General features: G+C 41.0%; 1 protein-coding gene across 4 annotated transcripts in view; it reads left to right on the top strand.

The window, feature by feature from the left end:
• The window catches only part of CTNNA2 (catenin alpha 2), a 433,433-nt gene that overhangs the window by 308,445 nt on the left and 111,253 nt on the right, over window positions 1–13,735 (top strand). The window lies entirely within an intron of this gene.

Here is a 13,735-nt window from a genome sequence, read left to right on the forward strand (position 1 = left end):
AGTCATTCTGCTAGGAAAAAAAAAAAAAAAAAAAAAAGGCACTCCTACCCTAAATCCTTGTTCTTTACTTGTATTAGATGATTGATGGTTATTCTTATTTTGATTTAGCAAGTTGTCTAGAAAATTAAATTTGATCCTTGAGGCTACAAGTACCTGTACGTGTGTGCATGCAGTCGTGCATTTAAGTTGGACTTTGCAGAAAAGCGGATCTCCGTGGCTGGAAAGAAGCCCGTGAAGTACTCATTCGGTAAATATGGGTCCTTYAGGTTTTGTGCAAGCACGTGGTGGTGGTAAAACAGACTCAGCAGAGAYGTTTGCAGGTGCGTCGTGTGGCGTGGCCAGGGATGGGAGCTGGTCGGCTCCCGCCTTGTCCGCTGTAAGGTGACGCCACGTCCCTCAGCGTACGTATAGAGCATCCAGAAAGCCCGTCCTGATGCAGTATTGTCACCATTGCCTAATTTTCTTGCTTTCTGGGAAAGCTCTCCAAAAGCCCTCGGCATCGCCCGTCCCTTAAGTCTAAGTGAGGACTAACCGCACGTTAAGCCTATTGCCTTTGAAAGGACGGCAGTAATCAAACATTGATATAATTGAGATAATGAAATGAGCGTGGCAATCACTATGTTGCATCCATTCCCCCTCCTCGAGGCAGCGCTCGCTGATCCCCGAGAACAAGCTATTAATGTACGGATATTTCGGCGGAGAAGCAGAGGTCACTGGCTCTACTTGGAGGCTTGTTCTGCCTCACTGGAGAGGGCTTTGCGGCGCCGACTTGTTCAAATCCTTCCTGTGGCCAACCCCGATCAAGCCCTGTGTGTTAAGACAAAGTCTTTCGAAGGTCAAGCCTCAAAGACGGTTTYGGGACCGAGGCCAAAATGAGTTTACAGTCGGTAGATACCCTTTTGCTCGGGAGCAGGTCACGAAGTGACTGTGTGTTGCAGAGTTCCCAGTTGTAAGTCCTCTCCTGTTGCCCCAGCAAAATATTAATCTATTATTCGGATGATATTTAATCTGAGAAAATAACCCTTTCTGACCTTTTGGAATTAATTTCTTATGTTTAGAAATAATAATAAAAAAAGGTAAAAGAAAAGCCTGTATTCCATGCTGGACATTACAGTATTAAAAGACGTTATTAATGAAAAGTATTTGCTCTAAATTGTGCATGTTGGCCGTTCAAACCTCATCTAGCACGCTCGTAGTCACCGTTTCTCAGCTCTTCTTTCTGAACTGGGACTGAATGTCTCATATACGCTGCATAAAACATTTTAAAGCKCATGTGGGTCTCCTTAAAACGGACAGCAGTGTTTCAGCAAACCAGGGAACACACTTCATTACAACCAATATTTKTGTCACTTTTTCTCCTAGAGAAAGCTCTTTTTTGCTTCTTAAATGCTTTCCCTCTTCCTCCTCCTCAGTTCCTGCAATTTTTAATAACAGTCATCAAAACTAAAAAGTYGGGAGGAAAAAATAACTTTTTCTTTTTTTTTGAATTAGCCTGTCTTTGTGCGTCTATTATTTCATATTAATTCTTTGCAAAATTCTCCTCTGTTCTCTGAGAAGCATCATAAGGGTGTTTTCCTAACCGATGCTGTGATTGCAACTTTGCTACCGAAATGACCTTSTTTCTACCGTGGCTTTCAAGACCGACGTGTGCAGCACGGCATACTTGCAAGATGCCACAAATTAGTCTTTAGCGGTGCTGCACCTCTGAGATCCTGCCTCCATCACGTGCTACTTGACTTGGGAGCATTAATATAGTTATAATAGGCTGGGCGTTTCCTGAGAGTTCTTGAAAATAATCCTCTCCAGAAGTTTCTTCTACGAAACATTAGTGCAGCACAAAGAGCAGAATACAGCGCAGTTTCACAAGCTGAATCTTTACACTTCTCTCCCACGTAAAAGATCATTAAGGGGGGAAAAAAATCATTTCGGTGCTTGCTCCTGCAAGATTAAAAAAAAAAAAAAAAAAAAAGACTGTTCACTTTATACTAGAGAGGTAATATGCATCATGGCACCACTTTAAGATGAGATACTTCCTACCCATTTCACACTTTAGAAGTAATTACTTAACACAGTGCAGCCCATTTTATTCACAGTAACTTTTTCTCAGTAATTTACTTAGTAGTTTTGAAATGAAAAGCATCACGCGGTGAGAGGAGCGACAGAGCTTCTCCTGCCGGGCTTTAGTTTATTTTCTAAAATTTCTTTAGGCATTTGATCATCATGGAATTGACTCACCCTTAATGCTAATTGCCATACTATAGCAAACGTTCCTAAAATACAGGCTAATAGGAGGAGAACTGGCCTGGGCGACTGAAACAGAGTCTGATTCCCAGAGATCGTGGATTCAGGTGGGATCTCGGTGGCCGGCATCCTGACCTTGTGCAAGGCGCGCAGCCTCCGTGACTGCTCCTGTTTGATTGAAATCATAGAGCTTAAAGGAAAGGCTTGTTCAATGACAATTTTACAGTTAATGCCAATGAAATTGGAGAGTTTTGCATATACAAATAGGGTAATAAACTAGCGAAGGGGGAATGTTATGTCACATAACTACTAAAATTGCTGTTGAAGTCACTGCGGAATAAAATTAGGAAATGTTTAAAATAATGCTGTATAAAAGAGTTTACCTGCGTAAAAAGTAGGTTTAATTCTGACCATCAAAGTTTTTAGGAGGGCAAGAAGAAAACCAGTTGTAGCGGTCGGTAAGTGCTTTTACCAATTACAGTTAGTTCCTGTTTGCATTTTGCATTAAAAGGTATTCTGAAAAGCTACAAAAGTCTGTGGGTAACTTCTGATCTACCACCTTTGCAAGCCTTGGTACAAACCATGCATTATTCAACACTGAAATAACTCCTACAATGAGGAACTCATGAGTACAACTCCAGATCAGTAATTCACCTCAAAAGCCAATACTAGCTGCTAATGTAGGCATATCCTGGGGAGTTTAAGAATTTAAGTCCTCATCAACTTTCAGTCCTTCTGCCCTTCTGAAAATGGTACACCTTCGGATCATTGGACAAATTTTCAAAAGCATCTCAATAACTTAGCAATATATAAATAATGCTAGAGCTGAGAAACCAAATCTGACCACATTTTAATTTTGTTTGGGGCAGCTAATCTCCCTTTGGCACGTTTGAAGGCTCTGTCACGTTTATGAACATCAGAATGGACATGGTGCCAATTAGCATCTGCCTGAAAGCTATTTCAGGTCTATGGTAGAACCACAGCTTTCAGTCTGCTGGGATTTCACTTAGCAGTCTTAAAAAATGTTTACACTTCATGTCATAGATAATATTTCATAGAATCATAGAATCGGTAAGGTTGGAAGGAACCTCTGGAGATCATCTAGTCCTACATGTCTTGCATTTAGCCCCTTTTGAGATATTTTGGTGACTTCAGTTTTGCCAGGTGAGGAAGATCTGTCAAGCAAATTTTAAAAATAGAATTAACTTTATCCTTTTTATCTTGAAAGGCTTGGCAGAACGTAAGTTGTTCCTTACTACAGTGGTTTTGCAAGTTGCACATTGATTTATTTTCTTCCTTTTCCATTCCGTCTGTCCCAGGAATGTAGAAGGTTAAGGGCCACGTCCCGTTAAAGGCTCTGAGTCTATGAGCTAGGAATCACGACACAAACATTTTTCACCACAGGGGTATCCAAGACCTGGGCCGTGCGTCGTGACTTCATATAACGTGCAGAGGACTTATATTAGCAAAACTCCCCCCAAAAAGTTAAATCACCTCGATCCAACAAAGTAACTGTGCCAAGCACAGCACGAGCCACTGTAATTTCTGAATCTTAACAGAGAATCAAGGTTGGTCGAGAGAAGTCCTTTTCCAGTGAGGGTCTTGTGCTCACGCTGCATTTTGAAGGCAGCTGCTGATAGTTTTTTTTTTTTTGAACATCTTCTTGATTCCTTTGTACCAAAATTCAGTAGTGATTATTCTRCGACTTCATTATAATTAATCGCTGAGTATCACCCAGGGAATGAGAGACCTGGGTGTGATTCCCTGTGGCRAGGAGTCACATATCCTTATTTCTTTCGCACCTCTGCACTGGGTGTATATTTTACCTAAATTGCTGAAACTGAGCTCTGAAGCGTTTTGGGATGAAAGGGTTGGAGGGAGTAGAGCCCGTGCCACCATATCCCACCCGAGCACTCAAAACCCAAGCTTTCAGGGCAGGTTGACCTTCTCTTGGCCTTTTGGCTCCAGTAGTCTTGTATTCCTGCCTCCAGGGGAGAAGCAGAGGGATCCCTTCCCTCCCCTGCTCCCGTTTCATCCRTTTAATCCAAAGCATCTGCTTGATAATTCCAAAAATACGGTCTATGTTTTAACGGAGACTTGGAGCATGCCGGCCGTGTGAAYGTTTCGATCCTGTGTTAACCAAAAATAACAGTAAAATTCCTGCTGACTTGGGAGRGAGCTTGGAAAGGCTTTGTAAATGCGCCAGTGATCATTTCAGTAAAGGTCTTTTTCTCTATGTATTTATTTTTTTCTAAGAGAAGAACAAAAGAGGAAAAAACTCAGAAACCTAAAAGGAGATATAAGGACTCTAATCAGTTTATAGCTTGAAAGCATCGTTTTATGTGCAATTAGCCTATAGTAGCATTTACAAAGGGCTTCTACTTTAAAAAAAGAACAGTTAATAAAGACAGTTGATGAAAATGTCAGGGTTACTTTCGACAGTCTTTTGCTACGGATATCGCGAACGGGCACTCYGTCATTTTGTGCCGGCTTTTCCACTAATGCCCTGTAATTGCGTTTCACGTCCTCTGATTAAAGCGACACGGAATTTGAACGGATATCACTTAGCACATTGATCCGAGGAGGGGCTACGGCTTTGCGCTGCAGAAGTGCGAAGAGCTCGTCCTATGCCGTTTCATTTAAAATAATGTTTTGGGGTAGGCGGTCATTGCAAGTGGTCAGATCAGGTTGGAGGAGAAAGGGGGGGAAAATGTAGCCTGGAGGGAAATGGCAAGGTAAGGGAGGAAAAAGAAGCAATAAATCTGAGAAAGACTTAATTCTCTGTTGTAAGTGCAAATACTGAGTTTCTTGCACTTGGCATTGGCTTTAGTCTGCATACGTTCATGAACACATTTTTTTGGTAGAATATAAACAAGGAAAGACCTTGGTTCCTTATGGCTCAGAAAAAAAGAAAGAAATGCAGATGTGATACCAAATACGCATCCTCAAAATAAGGTCTGCTAGCTAGTGAGAGATGCAACCAACCAGTTGCAATCACGTTTTTCAGTCGTGTTAGAAACTCAAAGCACCCTGTAAGCACAATCAGACAGTCCTGCCCCTCCTCCACACTGGCGAGATCTGGGGTTTTTGAATTCTAAGGTTATGAAACATCCGGCTTTAGGACATTAAAGAAAATTCTGGATGTGTATAGAGAGACGTAGCTGGAACTACATTATGATCATTTAAAAAATAAAGGCAATATTTTGAATATCTCTAAATGTTGTGAGTCCTTTGCTATATTTSCAGCAGTCCCATTAAGTCTTTGCCTGCTGCCAATGACATTATGTGGTTGTCGTGTTCAGCCTTAGAAGGAGACCTGGCAAATCCTAACAGGAGATTTTCAAGGAATGCTGAGATGCCTCAGGGACTCATAATACAACCTTTAATCTAAATCCAGCTAGGAGGACATCGGCCACGGGTGCTTGAGATATAAACCYGAGACCAGTGCTGATACTCGAGCTCCAATATCACTTCTATTAAGAGYGCTAACTAGTATTTCCACTAACTTGTAACAAAGATGTGACAAAGACTTATTCAATAGATTCTCCTTTGATTTTAAATGCATAGGTATTGTTCATGAAATATTGCAAGACTCCTCTGAACTTTTCCAGCTCTTCTCTTTTCTTAGCTACTCAGTCRTACTTAAATTGTTTTAACAGATAGGTTTGTAATAGAAAATATGGTAGAAGATGTTGTTATTTATTATTTTATTACTTACAAGCATGAAATATAATAATGGAATATGCTTTTCTCAAGAGCTTGTATAAGCTTTGGTAAATTTTAATTCTTTTTATTTACATAGTCCATAACTATAGACTGCCCTGTCTTAAGGGAAAGAAAAAAAATGTGTTCTGTCTTCTTTTCCTCAAGTTATTTCAGCTTAAGACATGCCGTCCAGAARTGAAGTAAAAGCAGATTGCAATTTACAGCTGGAAAGCAGTTGGTAGTTAAATTGGGAGTTCGTAGTGGACACTGTAAGTGGATGTCTGGGAAAAAATTAGAACAATTTTGAATTCTAGAGTAAACAWTTCTGACCTTGTAAATGGAGCAGCTGCAAGGTTTCGTTTAACTGATGAGGGAGAAGGTTCTCAGCTGGTGTGAATTRGTGTGGCTTCACTGAAGTTGATGGATTTAGAACAATTTACCTCGACTACATTTCTGTGCCCAGAAGTCTAATTCTTTTATGCATTTAACTGTAACAGCATCAATTTTGTATACAGACATCAAAYAGCATCAGCTTTGTATACAGACGTCAACTGACTAGAAATATGCAATTTATTCTGTGAAAAGCCTGATGGTTTTTCCTYCTCCCGTACTCCGAGGAAGCATTCCAAATAAAAAGGTCTAGACTTTTTAACTAAAAGTAATATATTGCAAATAAATCTAGATTAACRCAAGTTTACCATAGGTTTTTATTTGAGGAAGTTGAGTTTAGAGAAACGGTGGCAATCACACCTTTAATTACAAAGATAAACAGTTTTAACACAACATTGTCTTAAAGCAGTGATGACGAAAGTATTAAAGTTTTGTGCTTGTATTTATGTATATGTTAGGGGGATTTTGAAGGGTGAGAGAGAGCCCAGAAGGGTGCTAMGATCTAATGCCTCATCTTAAATTTATACAGGGTGTTCCTTTTAGACAGTGGGAAGAAAGTGAGTTTTTCTAAAACTCCTCAAAATTATCATGCTCTGAACATACAAGAATGACTTTTAGGGGAGCTTTTTTAAAAAGGTGTCCTTACGACAGTAATATTTTTATGTTTTCTAGAAGAAAATCACCCAAAAGATGGACAATTTGCCCAAGATACCGTCTCCGGGCTGAACTTCAGGAGGGCTGGACAGTCTCACAGTTAGTTAGAGGGATTTCATCTCATGTTGGTCATTTAAGAATTAACCAGCCAGTATCAAGACACTCCCTCCATTTGCAGTAGATGCAGAAACAACCCGTGTGGTTATATGTATCCCATGTTAAAATAGATATATGAGATATATAGGTGAACTGTGTTCTACAAACGCCTGTAAATATGTATTGAATATAGAAGGAGCCCAAATCACAGAATCGCAGAATGGTTGAGGTTGGAAGGGACCTCTGGAGATCATCTAGTCCACTCCCCCCCCCATTCAAACAGGGTCACTTAGAGCATATTAGACAGGAAAATAKCTAGGTTAGATTCAATACTTTTAGAAGATAAAATTAAATGAGATGGATCCTACCCTGAGAACTCTCTCCTTGTTCTCTAAGTTGAGTATGTACTACATTATAATTTTGAATTTAATGAAATAACAGCTCTCAAATGATGGCAATAAATGCTTTYCCTGGGGAAATGCTGTTGATATCACGTTTTCAAAGATACAGTAGGTAATGGCCCTCAGAACCAGGCTGACAGTGAGGCTGGGCAGATGAAGGAGGTAGGACGGTTTCTACCTGATGAACCTTATGCTACTATCTGGACAGATGCCTGGCTTCATCACAAGAAAGAGTGTGCTGTCTTGGAGTCCCTCTTGCCTCCAACTGACTGGTTGGGGGTCCTCTCTTAAAGCATRGAAGAGAGGGCTTTGAACACCGCCAAGCTGAAGAACGCGCTGTACATCCAGCTCAATGCTTTATGCGGTTTCCATAAAAAAGGAGCACTGCTGATCTTTCACTGTCCACATTTTGTCAAGAAAACGGTCGTACACGTGCTTTAGAAGGAGTCAAGTCCTGTTCCCATGTGCCTGGCACCTTGAGTCAGGCTCCTAAGGGAAAGAAGGTCATTTGCTGCATCAGGCTGGGTTCTGGCATGGGGCAAAACTGTGGAGCTGGACTGCTAGAGCACGCAGAGCTGTCACCCTTAGAGCAGTTCTAGTTTAAACAGTCAGTGTAAGGGGCAGTTTTGGCTAGTAGCTATTAAAAAAAAAAAAAAAAAAAAAAAAAAGAAAAAAAGGTGTCCTTGCTATTTGGAAAGACACAGAAATACAGAAATATTCCGCATATATCTTCAAGTGAAAAAAGATAATGCTGCCATCATTCTCAAGAGTGAAGATGGTCTGCATTTTCCACAACCTCTAATATTAATCTAACTAATCATTTTTCAAATCTTTTTTTTTTCTTTTTTTATGGAAGCTTAGATGCCAGTATATRGTAATGGGTTAACATCAGTTTAATTATAATAACTGCTATTTAGGACCAAAAGTAGTTAAGCACTAATCCTAACTGGATTCTTCAAAGCAAACTGTTGTCATTGAGAACATTTCTGAAAGCCCTGGGTCATTGCTGCAAGACAAGTAGTTATAACTGTGAAYTGGGCAAAACAACACAGGCAGCAGCAGCAAACCAACCAAAGTCAAGCGCTTCACTACCCACAGATTCTCCTTGTTGTGAGAGGATGGGAGGAAGAACAAGGCATCCGTGGCGAATATTAAACATGCCACTTCCTTCAGCCCTGGAAGGCACTCGGGATATTGCAGCGATGTGAACTGCATATGAACACACATAGAGAGGAGCAAAAGAGTGTTYTTCACCCATTTACATGTGTAGTTTCCGTGATTTCTTTAGGTAGTTGCATACTTGGTTTTATTTGGGCACGGATCTCTCTAAAACTGGCTTGGACCCAACACGGCGTGTGCACCTGAGATGTGTGTGAATGGGTCCCCTTGCCTTTGCTCGCTCTCCRGCAAATCAGGCTGTGCCTTCCCCAGCTTTGTGGGAAATTATTTATGCTACAGTGGCATCGATTACGCTCGCTCGCGGGTCGGTAAGGTAATTAAAAACTGCTGAAAGCACTTGTTTGGTTTGGGGAGACCTTCTTGGGTGGGGCTTGCACCTCGGAGCAGGCTGTTTAGCGAGGAGCGTTGTCGAGCTGAGCGGCACTGTGGAAGGGCCTTGAAGGAAGACCAAAATTCAGCGTTTCATTGCAACGCRGCAAGATAATGTGCACATAGGAATCTTTTTGGCTTGCCCTGGCTCATATATTGCTGTGACCAAACCTTCTTCCCTCTTTGCAGCTTCCATCCCCTAAACAGTATCCAAAGGACCTGAATTGAAAAATGATTTCTAAACAACTTCCCCACCCTCCCRTTTATGCAAATTCTCCTTTACTTTTCCCCCAAGAGCGGAAGGATGATTAAGAGGAAACTGGAACTTGCAAATTAAAATTCAGTGTTAAGGTGGCATACAAGTGATTACAGAGCCTCCAATCTAGTTGCTGTCTTAGAGTAAAAGCTAAAAAAAAAAATAATTTATAGGTATAAATTTAAAATACAGATGAAATCACTGATTTGAGCAGAACATAATTCACATTCACGCCATGTTCATAAGAGTTTTTCTTACCATTCCAACATTTTTTWAAATTCATTTTAAGAATCCTTCTTCGGCTTATATATAGGAGGACGTCACAACATTTCTAAAATACGTTTTGCTGACCAACCTCCCTAGCTAGCAGCTAGGGTTTTCCGCTTCCAGTGAAATTTCACCCCTACTCACTTCTACTAGGATGCTAGTGTTCTCCTGACCCAAAATTAGTCTTCTTAATCCATCAGAAGACTATGTATTGATAYGTTTAAACTTAGCTTTCTGCTAAAAAGTGCTGGTGCAGCTTGTGTCTGTTGTTCAAAACGTTTTCCTAGCACTAAGCCTCCATTCGTCACTTTTAAAAGAGCTGTTGAACATGAGCGCAGGTTTTAAAGAGTGATGTTGTTCAGCATTTAACAGAAAATGTTAGGACCGATATATTTTTGAGCAGCTGTTTATGCCTTAATAAAGAATTGTGGTATTGAATTCTGAATAAACTGTAAATAATGGAACTGTCTACCTAGGGGCTGATGAAAATATAAAAGTATATCAAGGCGCGGTAGCTTTTGGATCAATAGATAATCTTTCCACCTGCCTCCTAGAGGCTAAATTACTCTATAAATGGCAATGAGGAAGTCTTGGACATGCAGCATGTAATACTCTACGAGCTCTCCTAGGCATTTGGGCTTATATCTAAAGCAACAAGCAGAGAGAAGAACGTGTGAAAGCAGTGGTCCCAAAATGTCTTACACAGTTCTAACCTTTTTCTTTATTATTATCTGTCTACTAAAGTAGCTGACCATAAGACTTTTGTAATAACGTGCTTAGAGTAATGGTTTTGCATCTTCCGTGGCTGTAGCTAATCCTCCCTTCTACAGCTCTGCGTGCGGTGAGAATATCCATTAACGTAACAGCTAAGCCCTGCCCATAACAGTGGTAGCAATTTTAGTCGCTTTATGTGCKGAAATTTCAAAAGTTTTGTGAACTCTTACGATCTCCATTTTGGGGGTATTTAGAATTATTCAAAACTGACAGAAGCTTTCTGGTCTGGAGCATCTTCTTTCCACGGTGCCTGTGTCTCATCCAGAATGCACCGAGTCTCTGGGTTCATTGCCCTGACTGGCCTTTTCCCTATCTGAGATRTTCTCTAGGGTTGAAAAAGAAAAGTCCTATAAGTACCCCATGCTGGTCAAAAGAGTTCCCTAATGAGCAAGTCTTGGGGTATAAGTTTCCTCAATAGCTGTGAAAACATCGGAGAGATTTTTATTTTACTTCAACAGTACAAACCGTGAATAGCTCATGCAAAGGAAAAAGGGGAGGGAGGAAAAAAAAACTTTTTTAGAAGGAAAAACAGCATTTTATCTTAGGGAAGATCATTCTAGCAGATCCCAAATTTTCTTAACATAATTACATGGGTTTGGCTATTACTCTATTTATTTCCCTTCCAAAGTAAATGAGATTGGAGTTCCTAATCTGACTATGTGCTTGCCTTAATATTACACAATTTTTCTTCAGGGCTTTTTAGACTTTGTTTAATGTAGGGAGCACAATGATTATAGTCTTTATTTGTTTTACAGCTTAGGAGATATTGTTAACGGTGCTTGAGACTGTAGGCATTTCCTAGAACAAAATGATGGCCACTGGATTTCTCCAGATACTCATTAACTAGACACGTGTGTGCTGAAAGGTTACTCAACTTCTAAGTGCAGGTAGCAAATCAGGCTTAAAAGGGCTTGAAAAATAAATCCAGGCAACTGGATCTTACTTTACTGTCCCTGGGAATGAGACTGGAGCCCTGGGGCAGAACTGTAATGGAAATCCCTTTTTGACCTAGCAGACGGCGTAGGAAGCACAGCCCCCGGCCAGGAGCCCTTTGAAATTAGCTGCTCCTGATAAGCTGAAAATAAATCAGACAGGCAGGGAAAAGCTCTAAGAGGGGAGTAGCATGGCCTGGGAGAATCATTTGGAAATATGCTGAGTGAAAAAYAGCATGCAAACCCTGTTAATGGTCACTCGCAATCAAGATATTCAGTAATTAATATATTCTTCCCTAACAAAGTTCTCCTTACTACGCTGTGAGTCGGCGTGATTCTAGCCATGGGAACTCTGAATACCAATCTTTTGGCCAACATATTCCAGGAATTCTGTGCATTTTCCCTTCTCCTTCTTTCATCTCAGTGCCAGGAGGTCTTTTTTACTTCCTTTTTATTCCATCCCCAAAATGTCTTTCTTCCCATCATAGAAAAAGCTTAATAGAGAAATGCCATGAGGTTTAATACAATTTTTTTTTTTCAGAAATACAGGAAACTGCTAAATTCCCTTCTATCCCTTCTAGGAATGGAGGCCAAAAATTTAGCACAGAGCAGCATTAATATAAGCGTATTTAAGGACTTAAATAAATAAACTTTAATAAACTTATATTTTCAGCACAGAGCAGATGGTGTTTGACAGACCTGCCTGAAGCTATGTAACATCACATGCCATGCTATTTATTTTCCAATAATGTGATTTACTAAACAAATTTCTCCTTTTTCAAAATCATGCAGTGAAACAAGGGTTTTGTAACAGGAGGAAAAGGCGACAAGCACGTCACAAGTAACGGGTGAAGTGCATTCAAGCTAAATGACACCTAAAATTCCCATATAATGAAGAACTGCGCAGAATGTGAGCACAGTCTCTAAGATTGCAGCTATATTCACAACAATTTAATAAAATATTGCTGTGGAGAGACTGAAGAGCTGGATCTCTGTCCACGTCGTTTGGTAGGATGTTCTCCAGCATTGGCTTATACCAGTTGGCATCTCAGACAAAGCACGGACATGGTTTGGGCAATTGCATGCAGTAGGGTCTCTTTTCAGTTAGTCTAGATGAGGCTTTTCCCTACTTCGGACCTACTTTGCCAGATGGACCTTGCCAGTTCGTATTGGGTGGCCTAAGGGCTACAGAGYGGTCCCCAGTTTCCTTGCCTTTAGCAGCAGGTTGTACCTAAAGAGCCGTTCTTCATGTAATTTAAAACTAGACTAAAAGAGCTGTGTGATAATCTTGAAAAGGGGCTTAGATGCTGGATGTAAGATGCTGTGAGATGCTGGATGTCGGCTACCGTGGCCCTACTTTGACTATTTAGTCAATGATAATATATATATTAATATACTAATATAGTATATATTGCTATATATTAGGTGCCTGATTTATTCAGGATTGCTGCTTCCCATAGGTGACCATTGGGGAAGAAGTCCCAGGTTCATATTCTGGGTACTTTTCTGACCCCTTAAATGGGTCATAAAAGTGCTTGATCTTGCAAGTGGGGAGTGCAAGGTATACCTGCCCTGCACGAGCTCAGCACAGATTTGTTCACTGGTTTTGTCTGATAGCTGTAAAATACCAGCCCGAGGTAGCCTTAAATGTCAGGGCTTTTGCTTTTTAATTATTCACGTGGCATTAATATTCATTGCGATTTGCGTAGTTTGTCAAACAACACCCTGTTTTTTATGGGAAAAAAGGTCATCCTTGCCCCGGCAATCAATGTCTCAAAACATTTAGTGTAGTCGCAGATCTTCCTGTAAGTCTCTGGATCAAAGCTGAAACACTGAGAAGGAAGAGAAGAATTTAAACAATATTACAGAAATTGAATTATTTGCCTGGGAAAATAAAGCATCCCTGAACGCTAATGTTGCCAAGGATACTTGCTGCTGCTAGTCCGCAGCACGCAGCCGGAGTAATTGCAAATTTGCTTAGAATATAACTCTGTAGTCGAACAGACCAGGAGCCTGGCTGAGAGCGGTCCCTCTGACAGTCCCTGCTGTAGCATTTCAACAGTTAGGACGGCCCTGCAATACCCAGCTTAGTCTCATTTTTATTGTGAACTTTCAGTTTGCCAAACTGTGGGTTGTGAGCAAACGTATGGCAGCCTCTGCCTTGGACAACGCACCAGGGACTGAATTCAGGCCGTCTAGACCCAAAAGGACGTGCTGCAAGCGCCTAGGCTGGGGTTGTGGTTCGTTAGCGGGGGACCAGCAGATCTCGRTTTAAGGATAAGCACAAGAACAGGGAGTTTTACGTGTTTCCAAGTGATCCCACCTGCGCAGGGTGCGTATCGTAATTAAAATTACGCGCAGTACTAGAAAGCAAGCGTTCACTCAAGGGAGCGGTGAAAGCAGAAGGTTACAGCCCAGGCCGCTCGCCGGCGTGGCCGCGCGGACCTCCTAACGCGGCACCGCGCCTGTGC

This window comes from Rhea americana, unplaced genomic scaffold (assembly GCF_003343005.1).
Source record: "Rhea americana isolate MKP2758 unplaced genomic scaffold, rheAme1 scaffold_41, whole genome shotgun sequence".
Classification (NCBI taxonomy): Eukaryota; Metazoa; Chordata; class Aves; order Rheiformes; family Rheidae; genus Rhea; species Rhea americana.